We start from the raw sequence: 17,546 nt of genomic DNA, 5'->3' as shown, positions 1-17,546 counted from the left end.
CTGGCCCAAGACCAGAGATGAGACAGCACGATCCACTTGAATTCAATCCTTTATTTGCTTGCACCTAATAGACAGAATCTTGCCAAACGAAAGCTATAACCTTCTAATTTACTAAATGTATCCTGAAATATTCTAGGGTGGGTCTACCCTGAACATCTTCCATCCTCCCCTATCCAGCTCAGGACTGTGCAGTCTCTTATTCTGGCCCTCTTTCTGAGAAAACTGTGTTGCCAAAGGTCTCCTCCACTGCTTCTGTAGGTACACAGTCCATCATACCTTTAGAGAGATGTGCATAGGATGAAACACCAACTGCTTCCCCTCTGAAATAGAGATAGCCTACATGGCCTTATCTAGCTTGTTATCTACTGTTATACATGTTCTGAATGGCCACTTCAACTTGTGTAAACTTTGTATATAGCATAACAACACAACTGGGCACATGATTCCTGAATCCCATTTTCACAGAACATAATTTCACACATCAAAAGAGCCACTTTGATGCCTAAGCACTTAGTCATAGGATGCACCAATTCTATTATGCATTTCAGCTTCTCATAACAAGGTCAGTTTATGGGACAAAGTAATTTCTGTCCCACTGATACCTTCCTACAATATAAAATTGATCAACCCCATGCAAGACAATGAAAAACATTGTCTAGAAAGACCATTCTCAACCTGATGCTTTCTAGATGTGTTTGGAGAAGGACACCTACAATGTGTGAAGCAGTGGTGAAATCCAATTTTTTTTACTACCGGTTCTGTGGGTGTGGCTTGGTGGGTGTGGTGTGGCTTGGTGGGCGTGGCTTGGTGGGCATGACAGGGGAAGGATACTGCAAAATTTCCCTTCCCACCCTACTCTGGGGCCAGCCAGAGGTGGTATTTGCCAGTTCTTCAAACTATTCAAAATTTCCACTACCGGTTCTCCGAACTGGTCAAAATTTCCGTTACTGGTTCTCCAGAACCTGTCAGAACCTGCAGGATTTCACCCCTGGTGTGAAGGGATAGTGCACAGGACTAGTGAAGGACACTAACCTGAGTAGCCTACTCTGAAGCTTGCTGAAAGCCTCATTAGCAAATTAATGTAACAAAGCTCTTGTGTTAATACTTTGTCCCAAACCAGTTTTCCTAATTGTAACTATAATTATTTACTTGGGAAAAACAATTAGAATTTGACACTACAACGTATATCATAAGCAAGTAGCAAAGTTTAATACTGTGGTTTTTCTTCCCCAATTTTTCCCCCCTGGTTGGATCCAGTTCAATCCACTGGTTTTGACTGGACAACTGTGCTAGAATAAGAGTCTCATTAAATATCCATCACCGTTTTTTTTTTCATTCCTGCTTTTCACAACACATGGTTCCTCCTAAATTATGACTCAGAGAAAGCTCTTCTTACCGATCTGCATACATTGCAGCGGCTCCCTAAGTTGCTCAGTGGCTAAGACGCTGAGCTTGTTGATCAGAAAGGTCGGTGGTTCAATCCCTCGTATAGGTCTCCTGCCTGAGCAGGGGGGGGGGGTTGGACTAGATGACCTCTAAGGTCCCTTCCAACTCTGTTACTTTTACTGTTACATAAATTTGATGGTAGAAAGAGAAATGTCCATTGCAATTATACACCCCAGCCTTCCCACCTCCCAGTTTCACAATAATGTTTACCTCCTTTCATTTCCTCTCCCTGATTAGACAGACTTCCCTGCTGCTGAAGCCATTACCAACTACTTATGAATCCATCAGATGAAGAAGGAGAACAGTGTAGCATTGCACATGGGGGTAGGGGCAGTGGTTTTGTTCTTTCACAGAAAGTATATATATATTTTTGTTGTGTACAATAAGCAAAATGCTTTTAGGATCAATAAACACCAGACTGCACATTACCCACATTAGACAATGAAATCATTACACATAGGAGATTGTTGTCTGCATTCTGAGTATGAATTAGTACGTTGCATGTAGCTCCTAACTGATGGGATGCGTGGAGCAGGGTGGTGACTCACAAGGTAGTCTCTACTTTAGAGATCCCAGCTGGTATACAAAAGCAAGCATGCTTGGGGTTGAAAATGACCTTGAGTCACATTTGTGGCAACCAAAACTGACCAGTCTTGGCATTATTGTTAGTAAACAAAACGCTGCATGCAGCTAGGTATGCTGGAGCTAGGTCAGATAATGGGAGCTCACCCTGTTGTGCGGAGCTCAGGTCTCAAACCCAGGCAGTCAGCTCTTCATCTGGCAAGCTCAGCATCTTTAACCGCTGAGCCAGTTCGAAAGCCTGCAAATGCGAGTAGATGAATAGGTACCACTTTGGTGGGAATATAACAGCATTCTGTGCTAATAACTGTGGGTTCAACTGCTGACGGCTGACATATGGAACACTGATTTGGAATGTCAGAAGAATAAATGGTAATGATTTGAGCTATATTTTGTGGGGGGGGGAGAGGGGATGGTTCCATGTGTGAGACCAATAAGTACGTACACACAGTTCCATTTGTACGAGCGGCATGCAAGCACGCCTACCGCTCATGCAAATGGAGCGTGCACACACACTTGTCCACTGCTCACGGAAGTGAGGATGCATCCACCAGCCATTTCTGTGGCCTGGTTGCAATCCCCTCATGGCCCGCTAGCTAGGTCAGATAATGGGAGCTCACTCCGTTACACAGAGCTCAGGTCTCAAACCCAGGCGGTCCTCTGGGGTTGACTGCCTGGGAGCCAGGCCGCAGCCCACAAGTTGTGGACCCCTGTTATAGCATATCACATAGACCAGCAGTCAATTGTTTGCAAATAAAGGGGAAAAAAATATAATTGCAAAAAAAATGTAGTCATAAATAGTTCAGACTGAAAGGAGCAGCTAAAACGCAGAGTGATTTTGATGGAAAGAAAAGAATTGTTTTGGAAGTAGATGAAAAAGCCTAAGCAGAGAGTCTCCAGCAGAGTAAATGGAATTATAAATAAAAGTGATGAAATTATTTAGAATGAAATGAAAGGAAGGGAATCCTGGACAAAGTAGTTTAGAGAATTGTATGAGTGTGATAGCGATATGTCAAAGGGTGGAACTGAAATGAATGCTGTAACTATGAATATCAAAGAAAAATATGATGAAAAAGAAATCGTAAATGCTTTGAGAATGCTTAAAAATGGGAAGGCTTGCAGGTGACGATGTTACTTGGACAGTGTGAAAATACTAAAAACTGGATCTGTGTCTAGGACTGGAAGAAATACGTTATTGTTTCCTTATACAAAGGAAGGGTTGTAACAGCAAAACTTGCAGACAAATCAATTAGAATAGAACTGGAAGGGACCTTGGAGGTCTTGTAGTCCAACCCCCTGCTCAAGCAGGAGACCCTATACCATTTCAGATAGGTGGTTGTTCAGTCTTTTCTTTAAAACCTCCAGTGATGAAGCACCAACTACTTCTGAGGGCAAGCCGTTCCACTGGTTAATTGTCTTCACTGTTAGGAAGTTTCCAAGTTGCTTCTCTCCTTGATTAGTTTCCATTCATTGTTTCTTTGTCTTGCTTTTTAGTGCTTTGGAGAATAACTTCACACCCGCTTCTTTGTGGCAGCCCCTCAAATACTGGAATGCTGCTATCATGTCACCCCTAGTCCTTCTTTTCTCTAGACTAGCCAAACCTAAATCCTTCTGTTAGAGAAAAATTAATTCTATATAGCTGTGCCTATTGATGGCTTTTGGAATGTACAGATGCGTGGACCAATCAGAGGGCAGCTAGTGTGTTTGAATCTCCAGGGCCATCCCCTAACTGTCACAGTTAATAGTAAAACAGGTGATTTTTAACAGAAACCTTTGCTCTTCAGTTTGGTATTCAGTTTGCTCTTCACCTTGCTGTTCAGTTTGTTCTTCTGTCTAGTATTGTATTGTATTCTAGGATCTTCCTTTATATAACTGTGAGCAGTCTGGAAGTCCGTTTGAAGAGCAGTTCTGTGGTATATTGTGGTCTTTCTTCTGAGGAAGAATATTCATAGATAGCATAGTTTAGAGATAATAGATATGTATATAAATAGATAGCTGACAGTATAATTTATAATAGTAACTTAGTGATGTTTATTGATTGTATAGATATTATTATGTTTTTATTGTGTAAAGAAAAACATTTGCTGTAGACTGCTTCAGAGGCTCATTTGTTTAAGTAGAGTTTCATAGAGATAGAGGTTCACGATTTATTGATTTAATAACCTCCACAACACCTTCAACCGTTCTTCATGTGTTTCTGTCTCCAGGCCTTAAAGGTTGCATCTAATCTGTACTTGTACCTTTGGTTTTTCCTGCCTAGGTCTAACACCTTGCTTTTCTCCATGTTAAATTTCATGTTGTTGGTTAGAGCCAGTGGTGAGTTGCCCCCGGTTCGGACCGGTTCTATAGAACCGGTAGTAAAACCAGCGGGAGGCTCCACCCACTGACCCAGACGTCATCAGAAGCAATCCGCGCATGCGTGCATGGGCACAATGCGAACTGGTAGTAAAGGAAAGTAGAACGCACCCCTGGATAGAGCCCAAGCCTGTCAAGATCTTTCTGGATCCTGAGCTTGTCTTCTGGGGTGTTGGCTATGCCTGCCAGCCTAGTGTCATCTTCTTAAAGGTGCTCAGCAGAATTCTGATCCAAGGAATACAAGAAGTGTCAATGAGCAAAACTTATGAAGCAAAGTGTTTTTACTCATTTTCAAGTCATTAAAAAAACAAGAATATGAAAAATGTGGTTTTATGTCCATTGGTTTAGAGGAAACACGTGATAAAGATTATTCTAGTTTAAAATAAACATTCTGTATTATGTTTAATATGCTTAATGTTCAATGTTGAATTAATGTTTAATGTTTAGAATAAATATTCTCTAATATATTAAATATTCTCTAATAATAAACATACTCTAATATTTCTAAGGATATCTAATCATGTAGTAAGTGCATTACTATTATCCTTCTGTTCTTAGTCCTATTGGTATCTTATGATTATCACTTGTGGGTATATCTTCTGATTTATTATTATATCTTCTGATTTATGATTTATCATTTTGTTGATCACTTTGTTGCTTGTATGTATACTGAGAGTGTATGCACCAGAGACAAATTCCTTGTGTGTCCAGTCACACTTGGCCAATAAAGAATATTCTATTGTATTCTATGTTTGGTACAAATATAAATTTGAAAGTTGGTTACTGAACACAATAATAGCAATAAATTATAGATGAAAACACGTATGACCACCAATAAACTGTTTAGCAAATGATTCAGATTGAGCAGGAGATAAGACAAGAATATACAATGCCCCCTTAATTGTCTACTGAAGTTATGAATAAATCGTAAAACGTACTCGTGATGGTAGCTGACATGTATTAAGAACATGAGCATATATATATATTTGTATGCATATGATGCAAATTTTTTTGGCTGAGAGCCCAAATTATTTGCAGTGAATGTTAGAATGCCTGATAGAATAAGAAGAACAAAATTAGTTTACTGGAAAAAAAGATAGTTGTGTTGTAGAGAAAAATAGATGAATTTGTGTACCTTACTTGGTTGTTTATTAAGGACAGAGAAACACAAAAATTTAAAGCCTGCAAATGTTGGTTAAAAGGCAAATGCAATCTCTTGTCAAGAATGAATGTTGTGCTATCCATGAATATTTTAACATCTTGACTTGCTCAATACAAAATCTATTGATTTTGAAATTACTGTATATTCAGGTTCTTGGTGAGCACTTTTGTTTTAGGATAGTTAGTTCTCTTCCTCTTTGCCTCTTTATTTATTATCAGTGCTTTGCATTATTTCAGACATCTCTAATTAGTTTACCAGCAAGACTGTGCAAATGTATAGCCATAGCAGTGGTGGGTTTCAAATTTTTTTACTACCGGTTCTGTGGGTGTGGGTGTGGTTTGTTGGGTGTGGCAGGGGAAGGATACTGTAAAATCTCCATTCCCACCCCATTCTGGGAGAAGGATACTGCATAATCTCCATTCCTTCCCCAATCCAGGGAAAGGTTATTGCAAAATCCCCATTTCCTCCTAATCAGCTGGGACTTGGAAGGCAGAGAATAGATGGGGGTGGGGCAGTCAGAATTTTTACTACCGGTTCTCCAAACTACTCAAAATTTCTGCTACCGGTTCTCCAGAACTGGTCAGAACCTGCTAAAACCCACCTCTGAGCCATAGTTATTTTAAATCAATCCATCAAAAATAAACTGCTATAGTAACAATAAAGTGCTCTATGACATGAAACAACAATTCATCACTCGTTCAGGAGCCTCTGTCTATGCTTACCTTGGATCCCAAATATCCTTTGAAAAACTGTCTGACTGCTTCACCCCCATAAACACCACTGCGTACTTAGGAAGGAACCAAAGTATCTACAAATGATAGCCTCAGTTCCCAACCTTTGTATCTAGCCCAGAAGGATACTATTGTTTATAACATAAAAGGCCACTGAAAGAGCCCGCAGGAAAGTGTCAGCAATAAAATCTAATAGTCTCACACTCACCCCACCCACAACCTGCCATAACTCATCAACAAGAAAAACCAACTCTGACGTCAAGACTTTAAAAAAAAAAAGGACCAAGTAGCATCAGAGGATTATTAAAATCTGAGGATTTCAAGCTCTTAAGACATCCATAGCAGGCCTCAAAATGGCTTTATAAGCACTTCAACAGCACCATTGAGCATCACTCTGCTAAACAACTAATTCCCACAACACTGTCAAATTATTTACTAAGACTGTATTACTATTATTCTTCTCATCCTTCCTAGTACCTATCTCTTCCCAGTTATGGCTATAGCCATGTTGCTTGTATCTTTACAATTTATATTGTTTTATTTGTTTCCTAGTACAATTTGATTGCTTATTAGTAACCTTGACTATCACTAAGTGTTGTATCTTATGATTCTTGATGAATATATTTTATTCTTCTTTATATACACTGAGAGCATATGCACCAAAGACAAATTCCTTCTCCAATCACACTTGGCCAATAAAGAATTCTATTCTATTCTATTCTATTCTATTCTATTCTATTCTATTCTATTCTATTCTATTCTATTCTATTCTACTCTACTCTACTCTACTCTACTCTATTCTACTCTACATATTGTTGAACTCAAACATCTTCAGGCAGTCTTGGATTTCAACATATTGTACAATGATTAATAGGTAGGGTAAATTGCAATCTGTTTTACATGTAATCTGAAGCTGCATAACCAATTTCCTTTCCCTTCCTCCCCTTGCCAGTCTTTTATTTCGCCAAGAAAAACACATGAATATTCAAGACAAAGTTACTGACATGGTCTGGATGATGACCCTCTCAGGTTAGATAGTACTTTACACGCTGTGGAGTTGAAGTTCTTTTGGAGTACTAAAGTGTTTATGACGTGACTAATGAAAACTGTCCAGGTCCTGAAGATCCTATGCAGAAAAAGAAAATCCAAAGCTGCCAAGAAAGAATTGTAGTGGGAACATGGGACATCGAAAGAGCAAACATGGAATAGCTTAATGGAGTGAAAGATGAAATTAACCAACCACAGGTTGACTTCTTAGGCACCAGCAAATTAAAATGGACTGGACACTGTGAGAGAGATGATTACAAAACAAAGAAGTAATAGTATTGATTTCTTAAACAGTAGGACATCGCAAAGATAGTACTTTAGGCATAATGCACTCAAGGATTAGATGTAGAGGAGATGACCAGAATCAGCCTGAGGGAGAGGTCAAAAGCCTCATCAGCCTCGAGTCTCTGTGCACCCACAAGAGATCTAAATCCAGCCAAACTTGAATTCCATTGACTCTTACCTACTTCCAATTTGCTTTGACCGTTAGAAGTTCAGATTCTTGTAGAGAGCTTAAGCTTACAATAAACCTATATATTCACTTCAAGAAGCTAGACTCCTGATTTCCCATGTTTGACAGTTAATAGCAATTAGAATAATAGCAATAGCACTTAGAGTTATATACGCTACACAGTGCTTTACAGCCCTGTCTAAGCAGTTTACAGAGTCAGCATATTTTCCCCAACAATCTGGGTCCTCGTTTTACCCACCTTGGAAGGATGGAAAGCTGAGTCAACCTTGAGCTGGTGAGAATTGAACTATTGAACTGCTGGCAGTCAGTGATCAGCAGAAGTAGCCTGCAGTACTGCATTCTAACCACTACACCAAGTCTAATGTCAAATAGACTTCACAAACAACCCTTTTATATGGCGATTATCCAGATTTATGTTCCAACTAATGATGCAGGGAAAAAAAGTCCACAAATTTTATGATCAACTTCAACTTAAAATTGACAAAACATGCAAGCAAGATGCACTCTCTGTGTGTGTGTGTGTGTTAAAAACTGGAATGCTAATGGTTCTTAAGTATAAAATGTACTTGAAGTATATGTATGGCCTAAGAAACATAAATGAAATGGGAGACTGATATTCTGCCAATCCACTAATCTCCTCATTCTTAACATAGTTTTCAAATAACTAAAGCGATGTCTACATGCATGGACATGACCAGACATAATACACAGAAATCAAATTGATTTTATTATTGATAGAAGGAGACGGAAGAGCTAAATTATAATAGCGAAGATGTGCTGGGGCCTGATTCAATGATCTTCAAGTAATGAAAGTTACAATAAAATGAGTTTGATTTAGTATAAAGAAAATGATAGGTATAGCAACAAGGTTGAGAATTGATATTGAAGACACTGAAGTTTCTGTATTTTAGAATTGATTGTCAACAATAAAGAAAAAACAACCCAACATTCATGGAATATGACACAACTAGTATTTGGTACAGTAGCAATAGGGCTGGAAAAAGAAATTCAGATGTATGTAATGTCTATACCAGGGGTCTGCAACCTTAAACACTCAAAGAGCCATTTAGACCTGTTTCCCACAGAAAAAAAACAACACGGAGCCACAAAACCTGGGTGGGCGTGGCCAACTCAATGCTACTCACTTCTACCAGTCACATGACCCCCCCAGCCAGTCATTAGGGCAGAGAACCAGTTGTTAAAAAACACCGGGAACCACAAAACCTTTTTGACATCTCTCTCTCCCTCCCTCCCCCATCTCTCCCTCTCTCCCCACCTCTCTTTCTCTGTATCTCTCTGTCTCTGCCCCAGCCACTTCTCCATCACCCGCCGTCTCCCTTACCTTCTCAGGCCAGGCGAGGAGTGACTGGGAGGGGAGGGTAAGGGGTGGGGCAGCCAGTGGTGGGATCACCCAACAGGGAGCCACAGCAGAGAGCCCAAAGAGCTGCATGTGGCTCCGGAGCCGCAGGTTGCTGACACCTGGTCTATACCTTCAGAGATCAGAATCACACAGGAAAATTTTCAAGGAGAACATCAGGAATTGTTTTGAAGTCCAGAACATAATTAATAAGAAACCAGAAAAGAATTCTCAGTGAAATCAAAATTGTTAAGGATCAAAGTAAAAAGAGACTGACAAAGATCAAGAAAAGAACAAAGCAAACGAGATTTCAGAACAAATGATGAAAATTGCCATGAGAGAAAGAGAAGCCAAAGTCAATAAAGGGAAAGATCTCAGGAAGGAAATTCTTTATTTCAAAGAGATGTTAGAAGAGATAATAAAGAGTGTTAGAACAGCATCTGTTCCATCTGAAGATTGGAAACAAGACACAAAAAACAAGAGAAGATTCCAAAAGCTGTCTGAATTCAGAAGCAAATTCCAACTTCATCTTGGTATACTAATGGACAAAAAGTAACACATTCAAAGATAAAATAAAAGTGGAAGAAGTATACTGAAGCTCTGGACAGCAGAAATCTCAGCATATCAGATAATTTAGCTTAGAAGATATCCCCTGTATACAACCTCTAATACCACAAGAGTAAGTTAGATCAACACTCAAGTCATTACCAAGTCAAAAGGCTGCAGAAATGGATGGAATAGCTACAGAAATAGTGGAAGCAACAGAAGAAAATTCAGTAAAAATTCTAATCAAACCATGCTAGCAAATCTAGAGAATGTCACAGTGGCCAATAGACTCAAAGAAATCAACCTATATTTCAATACCAAAGGGGGGGGGGGTTTAACAAATTGCACAAACTATCCCTCAATATGAAGAAAATGGAAGGAGAAGAAAGGGAATGGAGTCAAATGACTGAACTCTAACTAGATATTGCAAATCTCTGGATATTATCATTATAAATACAATTTTACCTCTAAAATGTAGTCTGGCTGTTACGTAGATAACCATACACAAAAGGTGCCAGGTTCTTACCTTCCTCGCCAGCATTGGTCAACTCTGAACAGTCTGCTAGGACTCATTGTTTAAGTGGGGTCTTGTCTCTAACCCTCAGTGTGACTGTGGTGCTCCTTAACAAAATATCCACCACATTGTGTCCAAATGTCCATCAAGAGCTTACATTGGTTCAACATCTGATTTTTTCAACATAGACTACCCTGTTCTTGAATGGCTGGGTGGACATTTGAACTACTATAAGTCCATGTATTTGCCATATGCTAAATAAAAAATAATGCCTTTAAAATGTGGTAAAAAACAACAAACAAAAAACCAAAATTATGGTTTTGCCATTTAAGATTAGAAAAGTAAACCATGGCCAAGCAGGTGAGTAAAGCAACTTGTGTCATTTCATCATTGGACATAGTGATCTATGTCCAAATTAGATGTAGAACAGAATTGTCCAACCTTGACAATTTTAAAATTTGTGGACTTCAACTCCCAGAATTCTCCAGCCAACAATTCTGGGAATTTAAGTCCTCAGATCTTAAAGTTGCCAAAGTTGAATGGACACCCCTGATGTAGAATAATCATTTGAAGAAAGTACCTAGACAGGGTAATAGATCTGAGATAACTCTATTCCCATATTTTACATTTTACCATTCCTCCTCTTGAAGTCAAACTTAGCTTTTCAACTGTCTTTGCAGCTCTAACCCACCCAAACTGAGTATCAAATACAAATCAAAGCTAGGCTACTTCAGCTTCTGAAGCAGTTTTGTCCCCAAATAAATGTGTGCAGAATTGAACTGTGGAGCCGCACATGAACCCAATGCTTGGCCCCCTTGGCTGCTGTATGACTACATCTGCCTAATGCATTGCCAGTTAAATTGGTACCAATTGCAAGTGCAGTTTGTCCTTGTCATTTAAATTACTTGACAAATGGAAGGCTGACAATGACCTATTTTACATGCAGTCTTGAACAAATCTTGTGTAGCAGGTAAGTCTTGAATATGCATCAGACTCTATTGAAGAAACTCACAATACTGTACGTTCTTTGAAGCAAGAAAAATGAGAATACATCACCAGAGACTTTCCCAATGTATAAAAGATAGCATTTATGTGGATAGGGTTGCACGGTGGGGAAGAGACAAGTGAATTCTAAAGAAAAATAAAATGGCTAATCCTTGCATGTCACTTTTGGCCCAATAGGTTTCTAGTGGTGACAATTATTGTTATGTCTGGCTAATGAAAAATGCAGTCCCTGCTAGCCTATTTGCCCACACCAATTTGGAAATGGAAGTCCCTGCGGCCATTAATTTTTACATGCCTTCAGCCAGATTCATCTCAGCACACATGAGAATAAACGATAAAAGACAAATGCTTTTCTTTATGCAAGAAGCGCCAAGAGTGAGTAATAAAGAGATATCAATTATTCACAGGGCTTCCCAACAGCTTACAATTCCAAGTAAAGAGCCCTTGATAAATAGGTTGTTACTGGGAACCCAGCTGAAGTATTAGCAATTCCTGGTGAAGGCCAAGAAAGAGAACAAGGGAAGAGTGGCCTTCATTGAAGAGCAGAAAGTGGAGGCATCAAGTATGTCAACCCCTCACTCCTGCCTTGAAATATCCTTCCAATATTTGAGGGGCTGTCACAAGAGTCAACATATTTTCCAAAGCACCCGAAAGCCAGACGAGGAATAATGGATGAAAACTGAATCAGGAGAGATTCAATCTGAAAATAAGGGAGAAATTTTCTGACAGTGAGACCAATCAACCAATGGAACAGCTTGCCTTCAGAAGTTGTGGGAGCTTCATCACTGGAAGCTTTCAAGAAGAGACAGGACTGCCATCTGTCAGAAATGGTGTAGGTTCTCCTGCTTGGGCCAGGGGTTGGACTAGATAACCTACAACAGTGATGGCTAACCTTTTCTGGACTGAGTGCCCAAAGCGTGCACACGAACACCCAAAATGCAATGCACACGCAGGCCCTGCACATGCACCCCGGCTCCTGCACATGTACGTGTGCCCCTGCGTGTGCAATGCCCCCTGTGCACATGCCTGTGCTGTGCCCACATGCACTCCGGCCCCCACTCATGCGCGGCAGAGACATGAAGACTAGCTGGCTGGCGGGAGGCGTGCGCACATGCGTGGCAGACCTCAGCTGGGGTGAAAGCTCGTGTGCCCACAGAAAAGGTGCTGTGTGCCCCTTCTGGCATGCATTCCATAGGTTAGCCATCACAGATTTACAAGGTTCTTTCCAACTCTGTTAATCTGTAATCTGCCTTCCTACGGACAGCTGCCAATACAGAATGAGTCATAAACCATAGCATGCTGCTTCCTGTCTAAGGCCACCTGCAATGACTTTGGTGTTGCAAACAAATGGCTTTCCTATCATCAATAATCCTAAAGGTGCTTTTTTCAAGAGGCAACTGGACTTCCTTATTTTTCTTTGAAGATGTTTCGCTTCCCATCCAAGATGCTTCTTCAGCTCCTGAGAGCTCCAGAAGTATAGAAGCTTCTTGGATGAGAAGCGAAACATCTTCAAAGAAAAACAAGGAAGTCCAGTTTCCTCTTGAAAAAGCTCCTTTGGGACAACCATGACATGGATGACTGAGAATCTCCATAAGTACCATCAATAATATGATCTGCTTTAAATTAAAGATGCCTGAGATTGAATTTAGGGACTTGTTTTGCCATAAAGACGATGCTCTGTTTCTCTGCTGTGGCTCCACCAATGAACACCTCATGCAACAAGAGCTCTTAGCTTCAACTCAGCAGCCAGCACACTGACTGGAATGAACTATAGGTAGTACCCAACTTACTACTGTTCACTGAGGGACTCTTCAAAGTTATGATGGACCTCCCTGAAGATAGTTAAAAACCCAGATTTGATGTTCTGACAGTCACATCACCAAGGTCACATTGAGCATTTGGCAACCAGGCTGCACATACAGCCATCTCCAGTGTCAAACAATCATTTGATCATGTTTTACAACATTGCATTTACTTCCAGTTTTCAGCAAAACTGCACCCATGGTCAACCACTGGTTTGCTTAATGATCTGGCATTCCCTTAACAACCACTGTCAAAAGGTCATAAAATTGAGCTGGTCTCATGGGTGACCTAATTTATAAGCATCACACCAGAACAACTCGACACAAGAACAGTTTTTTCCCGAATGCCATCACTCTGCTAAACAAATATTTCCCTCAACACTGTCAAACTATTTACTAAGTCTGCACTACTATTAATCTTCTCATTGTTCCCACCACTCATCTCCTTCCACTTATGACTGTATGACTGTAATGTTGTTGCTTGTATCCTTACGACTTATATTGATATTGTTTCCTGATTGCTTATTTGTACCCTATGATTATCATTAAGTGTTGTACCTTATGATTCTTGATGAACGTATCTTTTCTTTCATGTACACTGAGAGCATATGCACCAAGACAAATTCCTTGTGTGTCCAATCACACTTGGCCAATAAAAAATTCTATTCTATTCTATCACTACTTACAACTGTGATGGGCAGACTCCATTATGGTTATAACTCAAGGACTACCTGTAGTTGAATAGAAATAGCATCACTTTGCATGAGCTGTGCTGGTTGCCAATAGACTTCCAGATCCAGTTCAAGATGCTGGTCGTGACTTATGAATTACCTGTTCAGTCCTTTGGGGTCAGGAGAGCCTAGTATAGACCCTATCCCTTTGAGAAGAGCAAGAGATAAAGCTCCAGAAACAGGTTTTTTCAGCCATAGCCCTCTTGCTCTGGAACAGTCTTCTCCTTGAGATCAGAATAGTCCCTCATCTTGAAAGGTTAAAGAGCTTTCCGTGTAGAATTGGCCATTTGTCATCTTGTTTCAGAGGCAATGATATCAGGCTTTTGTGTTTTCCATTTGTGCATCCTGCTGCTGATTGCAAATGGCCTACAATCTAGAATTAATTGGGTAGAAAACAAGGCCATTCAATAAAATAAATTATTAAATGGGCAAACGTTTAAAAAAAACAAAAAGAAAGAAAACCCACGTGAAAATGAAAAGAAGGGAAGACGGAAAAGGCAAATTTAAATTTAAATTTAAATTTAAAAGTAAGTTCTTCATGGTCTAGTTGGAAGCCGATGAGAACTCTGTGCAGGTGTTTTCACAACAATACAGTCTTCTCTCTCCCTTTTCTGTGAAGCTTCTGCAAAAGGTGGGGTGGTTATGATGCTGGTGGGCCAACAAAGAAGACACACTGGGTTGGAATCCTTTGATTATAGCATATTTGTGCTTGTACAAAACATGGATTTTGTTACCCAATTCTTAGGCAAAACATGCATCAGGTATAGGAAGAGGAACCCTGGCACAACTTTAGAAATTATGGATTCTTAACGTATCAACTCTGGACTCATTATTTTTCCAGCCATGTTTCCCTGCTCAGTGCTTTGTCTTGCTGTTCCCATGTGGTCTGCTTCAGCCTTGCCTGAAGTCTGACAGTCTGGTTTGCCTGTGTTTTCTCTGCTCTCCATCTTCTAATCCTTGATTAGGTCCCTTGTGTTCTGGTTTCTGTCCAAGCTCCATCACTCATGTTCTCTGTCTTCCAGAGTAGCTTGTTGGAAGGTTGTTGGTGTTGTTTCCCTGATCTTGTAGATTCCACATTTATTCTCACCTTCTACCTAGCAAACCTAATGTCCTTAATTACTAAACTGTGGATTTAAAGTTTTAGCTAGCACACAATAAAGCAACAGTGTTATCAGATCTCTTACAGAGGTTTGTGGTTTTGGGGCAATTTAGACATCTTAGCAAATGGAAATTTTGGAGGATGACTCAGATCCGATTATGAAGCATCATTAAATGTTTTTTTTCCAGAATGGCATCAAAATTATCATCAGTATAGTCCACATCTGTTAGCGCAGAAGTACATATAATTGCGTTTAGTGGACACTGCTTATTAGAGGAATAAAGAGGCATTCAGATCCAAGGGTCAGCACAAGTTTCAGATTTTGGGAACCCTATAGGCAAATTAGGGATGCAGTGACTCAGTGGCTAAGACGCTGAGCTTGTCAATCGAAAGGTCGGCAGTTCAGCGGTTCAAATCCCTAATGCCACGTAACGGGGTGAGCTCCCATTAACTTGTCCCAGCTTCTGCCAACCTAGCAGTTCGAAAGCACGTAAAAAATGCAAGTAGAAAAATAGGGGACCACCTTTGGTGGGAAGGTAACAGCGTTCCATGCGCCTTTGGTGTTTAGTGATGTCGGCCACATGACCACGGAGACATCTTCGGACAGCGCTGGCTCTTCAGCTTTGAAACGGAGATGAGCACTGCCCCCTAGAGTTGGGAATGACTAGCACATATGTCACATACCTTTACCTTATAGGCAAAATGTCCTTAGTGAGTCTCAAGATAAGCCTTCTTGCGTCATTGTTGCTTGTTGAATTGTTATGGCCCTCTTGCTCCACTATGTACAATTGGCCACAGGGAAAATAGATAGTATATGGAGGACATTGCAATGACAGTGATTGGGATTCAAAACAGTATCTTCCAGGGGCTGTCAATGGGCCCCCACAGAGAAGAGACCTCAGCAGCTGCATGGAATAATGAACTTAAACTACAGGAAGACAAATCAAGTTCAATATTAGAAAAAAAAAATTCTAACAGGCTACCTGGATAGCAGAATCAATTACTGTGGAAGAAGTTTGCTGGATGCAGTCAAGCAGAGTCTGGACAATTATTGGTTAGGAAAGTTTTATTTAGATTCCCATACTGAACAGGGGTGTGGGTAGATGGAGGGGAATAAACTCAAGAGCCTAAACGCTCCCTAATTCTGTGATTTCAGCCATACAGAAATCTGCAAATCCCATTGAATAGAAACCTGAGAGGTAGTGAAGTCTAACTGATCAAACCAACTAAATAAGGAAAAGTCAGAGTCAGAGAAAAAAGAAAGATAGACCAGACAGCAGGTCGCAGTTATTTATTTATTTATTTATTACATGTATTTATTTGCCACCATTCTCCCGAAGGACTCAGGGCAGCGAACACAAGTTAAGAAACAAGTACAATAAAATCATAATTTAACCCAAATAATTAATTAGTAGTAAATAATAAAGCCCGGAATCAGTCTCAGCCTATTTGTTTGAAAAGCCAAGTCTTCAAGTCCCGATGGAAGGAGCGGAGATCAGGAGCCGTCCGGAGCTCAGTAGGTAATTCATTCCAGAGGGTGGGAGCATCCACAGAGAACGCCCTACCCCTGGGCACAGCAAGGTGACATTGGCTCGCCATCGGAACCCTGGGGAGAGCGGCCCTATGTGAGTGAACAGGACGGTGAGAGGCAGGCAGGAGAAGGTCATGCAAATATCCCGGACCTAAGTCATGAAGGGCTTTATAGGTGAGGACTAGCATCTTGAAGCAGACCCGGAGAACCACTGGTAACCAGTGCAGCTCACGCAGGAGGGGTGTTATATGGAAGTAACAAGGGGCTCCCATAACAACCCGTGCAGCTGCATTCTGGATCAGCTGGAGTCTCCGGGTGCATCTCAGGGGCAGGCCCATGTAGAGGGAATTTCAGTAATCCAAGCGGGAAGTAACCAGGGCATGAGTGACTGTGCGAAGGTCATCTCGGTCTAGGAAAGGGCGCAACTGGCGCACCAGGCGAACCTGTGCGAAGGCCCCCCTGGTCACGGCCTTAGATGGTCGTCTAGGGATAGCCGAGTATCCAGGAGGACACCCAAGTTGCGAGCCCTATCAATGGGTGCAAGTTTTTCCCCATCTATCAAAAGTGATGGAGCCTCTGAAACCCGAGATGCCGGCATCCACAGCCACTCAGTCTTAGAGGGATTGAGTTTGAGTCTGTTTCTGCCCATCCAGGCCCGTACCTCCTCCAGGCAACGGGACATCATGGAAAGGGCATCTCTGGGGTGGTCTGGGGTGGAGATATATAATTGGGTATCATCAGCATATTGATGGTATCTCACCCCAAAGCCAAAGTTGATCAAATGATGGTCTGCTTCTGAAACCCAGTTTCCCAGATCAGAAAGATTTGATTTATTTATAGAGGAAAAGGCTTACTTTCCAGGATAAAAGTGAACGTGCATCTGAAGTACTAGATACTGAGGAGCTACTACAACTGAGGATTTGTCTTTAATTCTTGGTGTTATTATTGTTGTTGTTCAGTTAATTTATTTTCTGTTTTTAAATTTTAGTGTTATATTTTAATTAGTGTTAATCATCAAAGTGCTTTAAAGTATTCCATGATATTCTGTTTAGCAAGTGGATTAAGTATGACCCAAATAACGCTGATGTAGGAGATGACCAGGCTGAGCCTGAGGGAGTAGACAAACGTATCACCAGTCTCCCACAAGAGGTCCAACTCCATCCCACCTT

At 40.7% G+C, this 17,546-nt stretch overlaps 1 protein-coding gene and 1 long non-coding RNA gene across 2 annotated transcripts in view; one reads left to right on the top strand and one right to left on the bottom strand.

Annotated features, from left to right (window-relative positions):
• FHIT (fragile histidine triad diadenosine triphosphatase) overlaps window positions 1-17,546 on the bottom strand; it is a 1,529,913-nt gene that overhangs the window by 1,060,081 nt on the left and 452,286 nt on the right. The gene's annotated exons all lie outside the window — the stretch shown is intronic.
• On the top strand, window positions 3,769-7,870 carry LOC132709711 (uncharacterized). Its single transcript, XR_015731682.1, has 2 exons — window positions 3,769-3,813; window positions 7,226-7,870. It is a non-coding gene; the product is annotated as an uncharacterized LOC132709711 (long non-coding RNA).

Source organism: Pantherophis guttatus, chromosome 2 (assembly GCF_059756535.1).
Source record: "Pantherophis guttatus breed Tessera chromosome 2, ASM5975653v1, whole genome shotgun sequence".
In the NCBI taxonomy this organism is placed as follows: domain Eukaryota; kingdom Metazoa; phylum Chordata; class Lepidosauria; order Squamata; family Colubridae; genus Pantherophis; species Pantherophis guttatus.
The sequence above is the reverse complement of the archived record's forward strand: the minus strand, read 5'-3'. Positions and strand labels throughout refer to the sequence as shown.